This window comes from Equus przewalskii, chromosome 24, assembly GCF_037783145.1.
Source record: "Equus przewalskii isolate Varuska chromosome 24, EquPr2, whole genome shotgun sequence".
Taxonomy (NCBI): domain Eukaryota; kingdom Metazoa; phylum Chordata; class Mammalia; order Perissodactyla; family Equidae; genus Equus; species Equus przewalskii.
Genome location: NC_091854.1, coordinates 29402322 through 29416317, shown reverse-complemented (window position 1 = coordinate 29416317; position 13996 = coordinate 29402322).

Genomic DNA, 13996 nt, shown 5'->3' with positions numbered 1-13996 from the left:
TACTATTTTGTTCCTATGAATTTAATACTAAAGTGACCCGGTGCGGTTTTGAATGGATGGCACTAAAATTTACAGGGCTGAAATAGCTTATTATTCTGCTGGTTAATGTAGCTTGTGCCATGGATCATTTATTTTTATGGAGCTTTCAGCCCTTTGTGTGCATGTGAAAGGATGCTGCGGCGCTGTCCTTGGATGGTAAGTGGACTGCCTGGAGCACATTTGTTAAAGGTCAAAGACAAATTGCACACATATGGAGAAAATTAGCAACGCTCTAGTCCTAAGGAAAAATCGATGTGTAATTCCTATCAAAAAGAATTTAACAACTGTGAAAACAGTCAGTGCTTTATAGTTTTAAAATGTACTGATGTCCTGTTTTTCCCCAAATGGCATGTAATAAAAAATTAAAAAACATACTTTTTAAATTCTTTTCCTTCTGCTTGTTGTGGCTTTTTAGGTAGCATTTCAAAATGAATTGGCCAATTTTCATTATTTTTTCTGTTAGTGCCTTAGTGGGAATAGGTCTGTATAATAATTTATCACAACTCGTATTTGTCAATCTCCATGGGCCAGTTTTGAATCTGGATTAGATCATCAGCACAGTGAGAAATGAGCTTCATATTTTCATTACACATTTGGGAACATCTCCCCTCTTGGAACAATAGCAGAGGCAATCACACAGCCTTGGAATGAATAAATCAGAATGAAGGAAATTCTTTACTATGTAGGAAATTCATTATAAAAATGGCTTTATTTTTTTAGGGTTCTAAAATGTCATCCATGAGATAATTTCTTACCATCTGTCCTAGGCTGTGTTGGGAATCAAAACCTTAAAACGTGATGGCCGTTAAAAAGCAGAAGAGGAAGAGGTTGGCCGGCATATTGCCGTGTACTGTAATTCAGATGGTCAGCGACGCCTTGTAGCAGTTATAGAGCAGTGCAAGAATATACAGCAAAAACTCACTAATTGTGGTTAACTTGGAAGAAGGCTGGTTATCACAAAAAGCTTTGTGATGGGAAATTTTGTTGGATGTGTTAGCTAATGCCACAATGGTAATCACATTGCAATATATAAATGTATCAGATCAACATGTCGTCCACCCTAAACTTACACAATGTTATATGTCAATTATATTTCAATTTAAAAAAGTAACATTTTTTTAAAAAGAAATGACACTGTAAATTTGAGGAAACTTTCACTTTGAAACACCTTGAACTTTCCTGGCGTTTTTCCTTCTCAATAGGTGCTCCTAAAGTGCCATCCTTCTTCCCAGACCTGCCGTGCCCATCCTGACCTCAGAGCTTTCCCTCATGCTTTTCCCTACCTCAGAACACACCCTTCCACTTACAGCAACTTTCTTCACTTTTCAGCGTCAAACTCGAGTCTAAATCCTTCTCCATCCATTCCTTCCTTCTGTTCTCTCTGTCCTTTCATCACTCTCTTGGGTGAACTTCTGATTGTTCTCTGGCTAATTTTTGAATAATAGTTTTGTCTCCCTTACTAGATTGAAAACATCGTGAGTACATGGGCCACACATCCTGACAGCACCTAACAATAAAATGTGATGTATCTTCACTTTTCAAGCCAGAATCGTGTACATCGATTGCACTATGCTACATAGCTACCAGCTGCAAAGATAATAGTAACACCCAATTCAGCCCTAGAGGAATGGGATCCTACAGGGATGATAAGCCCACAAGTGACCACAGTACAGGCTGCCACAGGCTTTCATTAGAAAAGTCCAGAAGATCAAGGGAATCAGGAAAGGCTTCATGAAGGAATTAGTCTAGACTGTGAAGGCAAGACGTAGAATTTCAACAGACAGGGGAGTTCGGAGTACAGGAAGAAGTCTAGACTGGGGGGAATGCGGTGTTCATGAAGGTAAGTGGTTAGAAGTGAGACCGGAAGCGTACACAGTAACCTGAATATCTGAGTCACAAAACGACACTTGGACCACGGGGAGTCATCAGAGGTGTTTCCTTAGTCTGAGGGTATACAGGAAGTGACTCTTGAAGAAGATGAATCGTCACTAAAGTGTGGGAAGACGGCTTAGGAGAGGTGAGAGGTGGCGAGAGGCCGAACTCGGCGGTGGCAGTGAAAATGGAAGGGAGAGGACGGTTGCATGGGACATTTTAGGGGCAAAGTCTTCATGACCACGCAGAGGCGAAGCAGGAGTCAGAGGTGACTCTGGGGCAACAAGACAAGGCAGTTCAAAGTTTCGAGCTCTGGGTGTTTGCAGTCTCGGGCCTGAGTCCTGCTGTCTCAGTCACTAGTTGGGTGCCTTTAAATCAGTCACCTCACTAAGCCACAGCTTCCGCATCTTAAAGGAAAGCCATGAGAATGCTGGGACCCCCCTCACGGGGTTTTGGTGAGAATTCAATACCTGTATTTGCTAAGCCCTTCACAGCACAGGGCCTGAGAGGAAGCCCTGTGGTGGCGGCTCCTGGGGTCGCAGGTGAAAGTTTGAGTGTGGGTAACTAGATCAAGGATCCTGTTAGCAAAAGGAAGGAAGTCAGCAGGAAGAATCTGGGGACTAAAATACCAAGTTTGACGTTGCACTTGTTGAATTTAAGTTACTAGTGGGACATTCAGATGGAGAGAGCCTCAGCCGCTGAATAAGTGGGACTGGCGCTGAGCAAAAACCTCACCGGGAGAGGTTTGGACTTGGCGGGCGGCCAGACTGACGCCTGACCTCTCCCTCCTGCTTCGTAAATTATTCAGTAGCAGCGGCTTCAGCGAGGATAGTAGGTACTAATAGAAATTACTGAAAATTCAGTGGACTCTGGGAATGTTGGCAGGAAACCCTCCCCTAAAATCAGTAGGGAAGTTTTTCCCCAAAACCGCAATTAAACGCCTTTCTCTTTTTCGTCATTTTTAAAAATTTCTATATGATCTATTTCTGTTGTCAGGCATTCTAAGAAATGAGAAGGTTCTCTCGAAAATATGTTAGCATCTTGAATGGAGGCGTCGATGCTGTCGTCTGTTGTCGTGGTTAGCACACCCACTTTAGAGAAAACACAACAGGAGGTCTTACCACAGAGTCCGGTAGATTACGTGCTGGGAAATTAAGCGCTACTTCAGTTCACTGATCTTTTCAAAACCCCTGGGAGTTATCCAGTATATGGGAGTGTTTTAAAAAACAAAAGTTGAGAAATTAGAACTTTTAAATCTAGCATTTTAGAAAATAAACACTTTCCTTGTTGGGACCGTAACTTGACCTGTCTTTCCAGATCTTACCAAAAAATGCATTGAGAAAACTCAGTATTGAATAGTTATTGATAATTTACTCTGCCTTTTGGCTCCCGGAATTCTTAAGGAAGCGGCCGCACCCCCTGCCTCCCATCTTCTCTGCTTCTCTCGCTTTCTCCTCCCGCGTCCGGTTCTCATCCACCAATGTGCTGCTTCCACCAACAGCAGCAGTGGTCCCCCAGGCCAACCGCCAAACGTTTGTCCAGCTGCATCCCAGCTCGGCTCCTTTCATCTCTTTTGCCTTTCAACCCTCACTAGCTGTGTGACTTTGGGCAAAGCAGCCAGCGTCCTGAGCCTCAGTTTCTCAAAGGTAATCATGATCACTGCTTATCGACGGTCAGTGATCAGTGTTCACTTCTTCGGTTCTTGCTGTGAAGACTGACAGGGACAGTGTACAAGAACGTCTGACCCTCACAGACGCTTGCTCTCAGCCTCCAATTTCTTCCTGCAGAGCCTGTTTTCCTGAAGAATCGAGCATATGTTTTAGCAATTTCTGCTTATCACCATAATGTAATATCCACAATTACTTGTTTTTTTTTTTACTTCTCAGAGTTTTAATCATCTGTTACTGCCATCTTTGAATGATAAATAATTTCTCAAGTCCACGTTTATTATCAAATCTTATTCATCCCCAGATTAGACTCTTTTTACACTTTTTCCAGTCAGATATCTTGCCTCCACTTCGTTACTTTCTTGGTTCCTTTGACTGTTTATGCCCACTGCCACTTATTTTTCCTGTCTTAGTGTCCATTTGAACTTATATGTTGTCTTCCTTTCTTCACACGTATGAACACATAGTACTAGAAGGTTTATTGAGGCTTTAATATGTAAAATATCCGATTAAAGTTTCCTCTAATCTCTTCTCGGTTTTGTCCTTGCTAGTTTAACTCCGGTTCGCAATTTGTTTTTTAATTGTATTGCAGGACACAGCTTGAAACTTGCGGTTCTCCAGCCACCTGCTAGGCTGCTTCTCTACTTAGCGAGGCAAGGAGCTCGTATAACCAGTATGGGAAGCCCTAAGCTTCACTTCCCATTGTGATCAGAAAAGGAAAGTTGCTGCTTCCCACAGACAGCGGTGAGGGTGGGTAACCTAACCATCAAAAGCACAGAACATCCAGCCTGATTTGTGCAGGGGTGCTGGAAATCATTTTTAAATTCATATGAGAAATATTAAGCTGAGAGAGCCATTAGTTCATTTTGAAACTAGAGAAAAATAAACTATATGTCGTTAGTTAATTATAAAAATAATTATCTTTCTATTTTCCCTTTAAGGAAATTTATTCTATAGCAAGAATTTTACTTTGGTCAGACAGCTGAAAAATTAAAAACACAGCTAAATTGCATATTTGCATCCCACTTCCTGAGCCCAGGTAACAGCCTTCCAAGGACCCACTCTAGACAGCTGGGTCAACTGAGGACATCAGGACGTTCCCAGCACAGGTCAGCAAGCTCTAAAGGCACAGACAATAAATGCTGTCAGCGTGGAGACCACATGGTCTCTGTCACAACCCCTCAGCTCTGCCATCGGAGCACAAAAGCAGCCTTGGATGATAAGTAACCAAATAAGTGTGACCATGTTCCGATAGAACTTTATTTATGGAGCTGAAAGTTTAGTTTTATATAATTCTCGTGTATCATGAAAAGCTGTTTTCCTTCTGACTTTTTTTTCCAACTATTTAAAAAGTAAAACCCCTTCCAGCCTGTGAGCCATACACCATCAGATGGTAGGGCATTTTTGACCCATGGGCCATAGTTTGGCCACCCCAGCTCTAAAGGGCTCATCTTAGTGGAGGAGGGGAATTGCAATCAAATAGAGAAGTCGAGATTTTAATGTGTCTAATAGAAAATGGAAAGCCACCAGCAATGAAATAGAGAAGCACGGTAGCATTTCTAAATTAACGAGTGAGAAAGGAGAATTGGCTGTGCAAACAAAAGATCTAAATATCAGCTTATATAGAGTATAATCAAGTGTATCAAGTGTCACTCAATAAATGTGAATTGACTTCATTGTCCTATCAGATTGAATTAACAAATAAAAGCCAGCGATACATGGGGCTGGCCGGTGGTGCAGTGGTTAAGTGCACATGTTCCACTTCGCTGGCCTGGGATTCATCGGTTCAGATCCCAGTGCAGACACGGTACCGCTTGTCAAGCCATGCTGAGGTAGGCATTCCACATATAAAGTAGAGGAAGACGGGCACGGATGTTAGCTCAGGGCCAGTCTTCCTCAGCAAAAAGGGGAGGATTGGCAGCAGATGTTAGCTCAGGGCTAATCTTCCTCAAAAAAAAAAATAAAAAAAGCCAGTGATACATGATTTTAAGAAACACACTGAAAACCAAGAGACAAAGAAAAGATAAAATTGAATTTCAATTAAATTTGAAATTTCTGCTAAAGATATACTACAGAAACACAAACGAAAAGCCCTTGTCAATACTAACATTAGACACAGCAAATTTCAAGGTCAAAAGCACTAAGTAGAATAAAGGATGGTATCTGCTATGGGCTGAATTCTGTCCTGCTGATTCCTACGCTGAGGTTCAAATCCTCAATGTGACTATACTTGGAGATAAGGTCGTTAGGAATTAATTATGATTAAATGAGGTCATAAGGGTGAGGTTCTAATCTGATAGAATTGGTGACCTTGTAAGAGAGGAGGAGAGAGTGATCCTGTCTCTTTCTCCATGTGCACCCACTGAGGAAAGGCTGGGAGAGGACCCAGTGAGAGGGTGAGTGTCTGCAAGCCAGGAAGACGGCTCTTATCAGAAACTGACCCTGCCAGACCCTGAGCTGGGACTTCTAGCCTCCAAAACTAGGAGAGAATAAATCTCTGTTGTTAAACCACCCAGTGCGGGATTTGGTTGCAGCAGCCTGAGTTGACTAATACAATGTCACGTAATAATACAGGAGACAGTTCATAGAGAAGATAAAACAATCATCAAAGTAAAGGAATACGGATAAGAGAAAAGCAAATTTCAACTTTTAAAAATGTTGAACAAAACAAAGAAAAGTGCTACTTAATAATAGTGGTAGAGTTTGAGAGGGGACAGGACAAGAATAAATCTTTACCGATTCAATAATTGCGGTCATCCACGTAAAGTAAAAAGTCCTAGACAGGAAAGACCCTGATAAATCACAATTAAATTATGACATTTTGATGTTTCTTTTGCAGAATCTGACAGATCAAACAGGCAAAAAATAAGCAAGATATTGTTGGAGGCTTTTATTGATATTAAAAAAAAAGAGCTTGACTTAGTAGTTACGCGGAGAGAAGGATATATCCTAAAATAGAGAAAACACATTTTTATCTAATGTGTTAGGTCAGTGTTGTGGGTTGAAGCCTGTCCCCCAGAAAGAGGTGTTGAATTCCTCACCCTGGTACCTGTGACTCTGACCTTCTTTGGAAATGTGGTCTCTGCAGATATAATTAAGATGTAAGTTAAGATGAGGTTGTGCTGGAGTGACATAGCCCACTTGAGTGGTGTCCTCATAAGAAGAGGAAAATAGACACAGAGACAGGCACACACAGAGACAGGCACATACAGAGAGAGGAACACCATGTGACAACAGAGGCAGAAATTAGGGTGATGTGTCTAGAAGTCAAGGATTACCAAGGACCGCAGGCAATACCGGAAGCTGAGAGTAAGCGTGGAACAGATTCTGCCCCAGAACCTTCAGAGAGCATGGCCCTGCTGACGCCTTGATTTCTGGCCTGGAGCCCCCAGAACTGCGAGAGGATAAATTTCTACTGTTTTAAGCCTCCTGGTTCATGGTAACTTGTTCTGGCTGTCCTAGGAAAGGAATACAGTTAGATTCCCCAGAACAGAGCCTGAGACATTGGGAGAGTGTTGTGAGGAGAGAGAAAGGATACAGGATGGGAAGGAGTTAAGAGAGCAAGTGATTTTGACTGGAGCCTGGCTTCAGCCTAGTCCCACAGGGAGCCCAGGATTAGGGGCTGCACCACCTTGCTGGTGCTGCCTTGACAAAAGGGGGCCGGCCTTTTGCACTCTGTGTAAGTCAGTCATTAGCTGGTGGCTGATCCCTGGGAGGGGGAGCAGGTCTAGAGAGACAGGCACAGAAACTCCCTAGTGAGGCACTCCCATTTGGCAGGGCAATTCTCTAAAGAGGATGTGAGTTGTTAACAGCCAACATTTACAGCAGCAACTATATGCTGCATACCTGGAAATTTCTTAAAAACTGATGTTTTGACTCCCCCCAAAATTTATTAAATTCTAAAAATCGGAGCATTTGTAAATCTTAATCTTTGATCATAAACTTCTAAAACCACAAATCAATAATTTATAGTTGACTAAGACAAAACAAATGCGTATTATTTTGAAATTATGATATACTCTCCCAAATACTTCCATAAGTAAAAAATGAAGACAAAACTAAAACTGCAAATAATTTAGGATATAATGAGGAGGTGAGTGATTCATAATCGGACCCATGGAGAGAGCTAAAGAATGTGTGGAAGAACATTTTTAGACTTACACACTTTAGAGTATAAAAAAGGAAAGAAATAATGGTAATCAAGAGAGCACTTAAAAATAAACAAAACAAATAAGAGGGAGATTTATATAGACAAAAGATAAAGCAAATTAAATAAAATTTTAAAAGCTAATAAGAAATATTTTCTTTCAAAAGACTTACAAAACGAACACACCCTCCTCCCCCTAACCATCAGCAAACTTAATTAAGGGGAAAATAGAACATAAATATATAATATTGGGGAAAGTATATGATTATTTTATTCAACCTACACACATTTTTGATTAGAAACTATGTGTCAGGAAGAAAGAGACAACAGTGACGACCGGTGATTCTTGCACTAGATGTAAGTTATACACGCTGAAATCTGAATAGACCCTGACAATATGATTGGAATTTATGTGTTAAATTAAGTCATTGAAATCGAAGACACATACAATAAAAGAAAGCCTAGTGGCTGCTGTGGTACAAATTTGAAACTCTAGAAGAAATTCTGAGTAATGTATAAACTATCTAAATTAACCCTCAAAATGATAGAACATTTGAAAAGATCAATAACTACAAAGAAGACTGGAAAAGTAAAGACCTAGCATGTAAAAAGTCCCCAGGGAAAAAAACAATGTGTATATTATGAAGAATTTACACCAATAAATTCGACAACTTAGATGAAATGGATATATTCCTTGGAAAACACAATCACCAAATTGGTTCAGGAGAAAATATAAAATCTTAATATTCGTACATCTGTAAAATAAATTGAATCTGAAATTGAGAACCTTTCTACCAAGAAAACTCCAAGTCTTGATGACTTCACTAGCAAACCCTCCAAACATTTAAAGAAGAAATAATACCAATCTTAAACAGTCAGAGATTAGAGAAAGAACAAAAAAAAAGAAACAAAGAAAGAACATTTCTCAACTGACTTTATAGGGCTAGCTTAACCACGATATAAAAACCTCTTAAAGATATTACAGGGAAAGAGAATTCCAGGTAAAATACAAACTTTTTAATAAAAATATATGCAAAAATCCTAAACAAAATGTTAGCAAATAAAATGCAGTGATACGTAAAAAAAGATACATCTTTAATAGCTGAGTTTGTTTCAGCAACTCATGGGTGGACAAATAAGAAAACTGCACTTAAAAGTTATGTACTTAATTGTACATGTATTATACATCACTGCATTTTTTCTTTTTTTGAGGAAAATTAGCCCTGAGCTAACATCTGCCACCAATCCTCCTTTTTGCTGAGGAAGATTGGCCCTGAGCTAACGCCTGTGCCCATCTTCCTCTACTTTATGTGTGGGACACTTGCCACAGCATGGCTTGATAAGCGGTGCGTAGGTCTGTGCCCAGGATCTAGGCCAGGGACCCCCAGGCCACCAGAGCCGAGCTCGCAATCTTAACTGCTAGACCACTGGGCCGGCCCCCGTACTTGAGTGAATTTTTTTAAAGCCACCAGGCTAAAGATACTATTATAGCTTTTTTCTTCCAAATTTCTAAAGAACAGAAAATGCCTTCATTTGATGAAGCTAGATTAATCTTCATTGCCAAACATATACGGATCAGATTTACTTAGGAACATAGGTACAAAAATTCTAAATAAAATACTAACAAATTCAGTCCTTCTAAGTATTAAAGAATACTATACCATGATCAAATAGATTTATCCTGAGAAGCAGAGAAATTTCAACATAAGGAAGGCTATCAACACAATTCTTCACCTTAGCAAAAGAGAAAAATCCCTCATAATGAAGTTAAATAGGTATTTGAAAAAAATTTAGAAGCCATTTATAACAAAATAGGTCCTTAAGCGATATGTGCTAGAGGAACACTCTTTAGATGACGAAGAATATCACATAGATACATATACATAGATATATATACAATGTAAAAGACTACTTTATTATTTTATTTGTTTCTTTATATTTTAACCAGCAAACATCACACTAAGTGTGGAAAAGCTGAAGCCATTGCCATTAAAATTAGGAACACGAGAGAGACGCCTGCCGTCACCAATATGATTAAGGATTCTTGTGGTGCCCGCCTTCCCAGTGAGACCATCCCCAGCTCCAGTGCCTAAAATCCACTCCCCCCCAACTGAGCCTTCCCATCCCCGTTTCATACTTTCCTTTTCTACTCAGCATCAGTCATTATTTTATATTTCTCTTGTTTATGTTTGCCTTCCTTTAGAATGTACCTTTATTTGTCTATTTTATTCACAGTTGTATCCTTAGTACCCACAACAACATCTGGCATGTTACTCTCAATAGACAATTGTTGCGTCAGAGTCACATAATAAGACAAGAATATGAACCAATCAACTTAAACACTGGAAGAGATAAAATTACCTTTTTTGTTAGTTCATAATAATATTCTATAGCTAGAAAATCCAAGATAAACTAATAAAGCAGCCACTAAATTCAATAAAATAACTGGACAAGGTGACTGAAGATAAGATGAATACACAAAATTCAAGGTTTTTCTTTGTACTAAAACAAGCATTTAGACATGAACATGGGGGAAATTTCTCATTCACAGTGGCAAATAAGAGTGGTAAATGAAAAGGTACAAGACCTACATAATTAAAATTATAAAAAGTTATTAAAAGTAAAAAATACTACATCATAGTAACATACTTTAGATAGGAATTCCTAATATCATAAAATATAGTGTTTCCTATATTACTATAAATATAATGCAATTTGAATCATAATTCCAATAAAAATTTTTTGCAACAATATAACATGATTATAAAATCTATATGGAAGAATAAATGTCCCATAAAAGCCATGAAAATCCAAAAGAAAATATAATGATGGACTTCTTTTCTTACGAGATATTAAAATTTGCAATCAAAAGAGTATGGGGCTAATTCAGGATAAATTGAGCAGTGAACAGAATAAAAACCCCATAAGAGTTCCCAATATAATGGAAACATCTGACTAAAGTGACGTGAAATTTCCATGGTAAAAAAATGGTTCATTTAATAAATAATGCAGGAAAGATTTTTTGTCCACTTGGAAGAAAATAAATATTAAACACCTCACACTGTACAAAAAGAAATGTAAGATGGATTAAATTTAAATGAAAAGGATACAAAATAAAATTAATAGAATAAAATTTAGTAGAACACTTGCACCAACCTTGCAGTCAGGGAGATCATTCTAAGCAAAACAGGAAATCCAGAAACCATAAAGGAAAAGACAGACATTGTATTGATAAGAAAATTATTATAAATAAATAGAAAAATCAGCAAAAAATATGAACAGACTAATTTACAGAAGAGGAAATATAAATGTTCAATAAATACGAGAGGTAATCATAGTCATGATAATGTAAATAAAACCAAAAATGATATTCAATATATTGATATATTCAATATATCACCTATAAGAATTGCAAATTTTTCATTTCTCCATTAGTTTTTTCAATTATCCATTGGTTGGTCAGGATCACGTTATGTAGTCTCCACATATTTGTCACTTTCTCGGCTTTTTTCTTGCAGTTGATTTCTATAGCATTATGGTTGGAATAGATTCTTCATACAATTTCAATCTTCTTAAGTTTATTGAGGCTTGCCCTGGTTCCCAACATATGGTCTATCTTTGAGAATATTTCATGTGCACTTGGGAAGAATGTGTATTCTGCTGGTTTGGGATGGATGTTCTATATAAATCTGTTAAGTCCATGTGGTCTAGTTTTTCATTTAATTCTACTATTTCCTTGTTGAATTTCTGTCTGGATGATCCATCCATTGATGTAAGTAGGGTGTCAATGTCCCCTATTATTATTGTCTTGTTGTTAATATCTCCTTTTAGGTTTGCTAGTAGTTGCTTTATGTATTTTGGTGCTCCTGTGTTGGGTGCATATATATTTATAAGTGTTACATCTTCTTGCTGGAGTGTCCCTTTTATCATTATATACTGCCCCTCTTTGTCTCTCATTGCCTGTCTTATCTTGAAGTCTACTTTGTCTGACAGAAGTATGGCAACCCCTGCTTTCTTTTGTTTGCTGTTAGCTTGGAGTATAGTCTTCCAGCCCTTCACTCTGAGCCTGTGTTTGTCTTTAGAGCTGAGATGTGTTTCCTGGAGACAGCATATTGTTGGGTCTTGTTTTTCAATCCATCCTGCCACTCTGTGTCTTTCAATTGGAAAATTCAATCCATTTACTTTTAGAGTGGTTATTGATACATGAGGGCTTAATGCTGCCATTTTATCACTTGCTTTCTGGTTGTTCTGTATTTCCCTTGTTTCTCATCCTGTGTATTTCAGACTACAGACTCAGTTTGGTGGTTCTCTATGATAATTTTCTCTGTTTCTCTTTATTTATCATTTGTGTCTCTGTTCCAATTATTTGTTTAGTGGTTACCATGAAGTTTGTATTAAAAATCTCATAGATAAGCTAGTCCATTTTCTGATAGCCTCTTATTTCCTTAGTCTAAATAGGTTCCATGCCTTTCCTCTTCCCAAACTAGGTTATCATTGTCACAACTTATTCCATTTTGTGTTTTGAGTTTGTGGTTAGCATTACGAGATTACAGTTATTTTTGATATTTTCCTTCCCTTTATTTTTAATGTTATAGTTAAGTGTTTGCTAACCTGTTCTGATAGCTGCAATTTTCTGATTTTGTCTGCATATTTATCTTCTTGCTCAAGGCTTTGTAAACCCTTTCTCTTTTTTTTTCACACATGAGGACCTTCTTGATCTTTTCCTTTGGGGGGGGGGCGAGTCTTGTGACACTGAACTCCATCAGCTTTTGTTTTTCTGAGAAAGTTTTTATTTCTCCATCATATCTGAAGCATATTTTCACTAGATAGAGTATTGTTGGCTGACAGTTTTTGTCTTTCAGAATTTCAAATGTATAATTCCACTCTCACATAGCCTGTAAGTTTTCTGCTGAGAAATCCACTGAAAGCCTGATAGGGGTTCCTTGGTAGGTTATTTTCTTCTGCCTTGCTGCCCTTAATATTTTTTCTCTGTCGTTGACTTTTGCCAGTTTTACTACTAAATCCCTTGGAGAAGGTCTTTTTACATTGATGTAATTAGGAGATCAATTAGCTTCTTCTACTTGTAATTCCAGCTCCTTCCCCAGGTTTGGGAAGTTCTCAATTATTATTTCTTTGAACAAGCTTTCTTCTCCTTCCTCTCTCTCTTCTCCCTCTGGAATACCTATAATCCTTATGTTGCATTTTCTAATTGAGTTGGATATTTCTCAGAGAATTTCTTCATTTCTTTTTAGTCTTAATTCTCTCTCCTCCTCCATCTGAAGCATTTCTATATTTCTGTCCTCCAAATTGCTAATCCTGTCCTCCACAATATCTGCTCTGATATTCAAGGACTCCAGATTTTTCTTTATCTCATTCATCGTGTTTTTCATATCCAACATTTCTGATTGGTTTTTCTTCATAGTTTCAATCTCTTTTGTGAAGAATTCCCTCTGTTCATTAATTTTGTTCCTGATTTCATTGAACTGTTTTTCTAAATTTTCTTGTAACTCATTGAGTTTTTTTTGATTATAGCTATTTTGAATTCTCTGTCATTTAGATTGTAAATTTCCATGCCTACAACATTGATTTTTGGGTGCTTGTCATTTTCCTTCTGTTCTGGGGAATTAATATACCTCCTCATGTTATTTGATGGGGTGGATTTGTGCCTTTGCATATTGGTAGCATTTTGTCACAGATTCCACCTGCCACCACTGGGGTGTGTGGGGCAGGACTTGTGTGTTCTAAGCCCACTGTGATCTCTGGCACCTGTGCCTGTTCTCTGGAATCTTTGCTGACAGGGCCTATCTGCGATTGCCTACTCACAGCTGCTGCTTTGCTAAACATATGTGCAAGCACTCTGGTGGGAGTCCCTTGCTCTGGCTGACTGGCCAGGGTGGTGCTCCAGGCAGGGGGAGGGGTGCTTTCTTTCACCTGCATGATACAAGGGATGTCCTCACTCTGCCCTTGGTATCTACCTTCCTGGGGTGCTGGCTTGATGAAGACACCCCCACAATAGGTTAGCCTCCTCTGTGTGGAGCTTACCAACACCTGGGAGGCAATTCAGAGAGCAAAGGTGTTCCCACAGAGAGCCACCCCTCCTCCCTCTCCTTTCAGAGCTGTGAAGAGTCCTGTGCCCTACGTTGCTGCCAGAAAGGGAGAGGAGATCCCCTTACCTCCTTCCACTTCCTCCTGGGGGTCCAGCACTTCCACTTTCAGACATATGGCTGTGTGGATCTCTCAGACATCTATTGTGTTGTGTGAATGTCTTCTG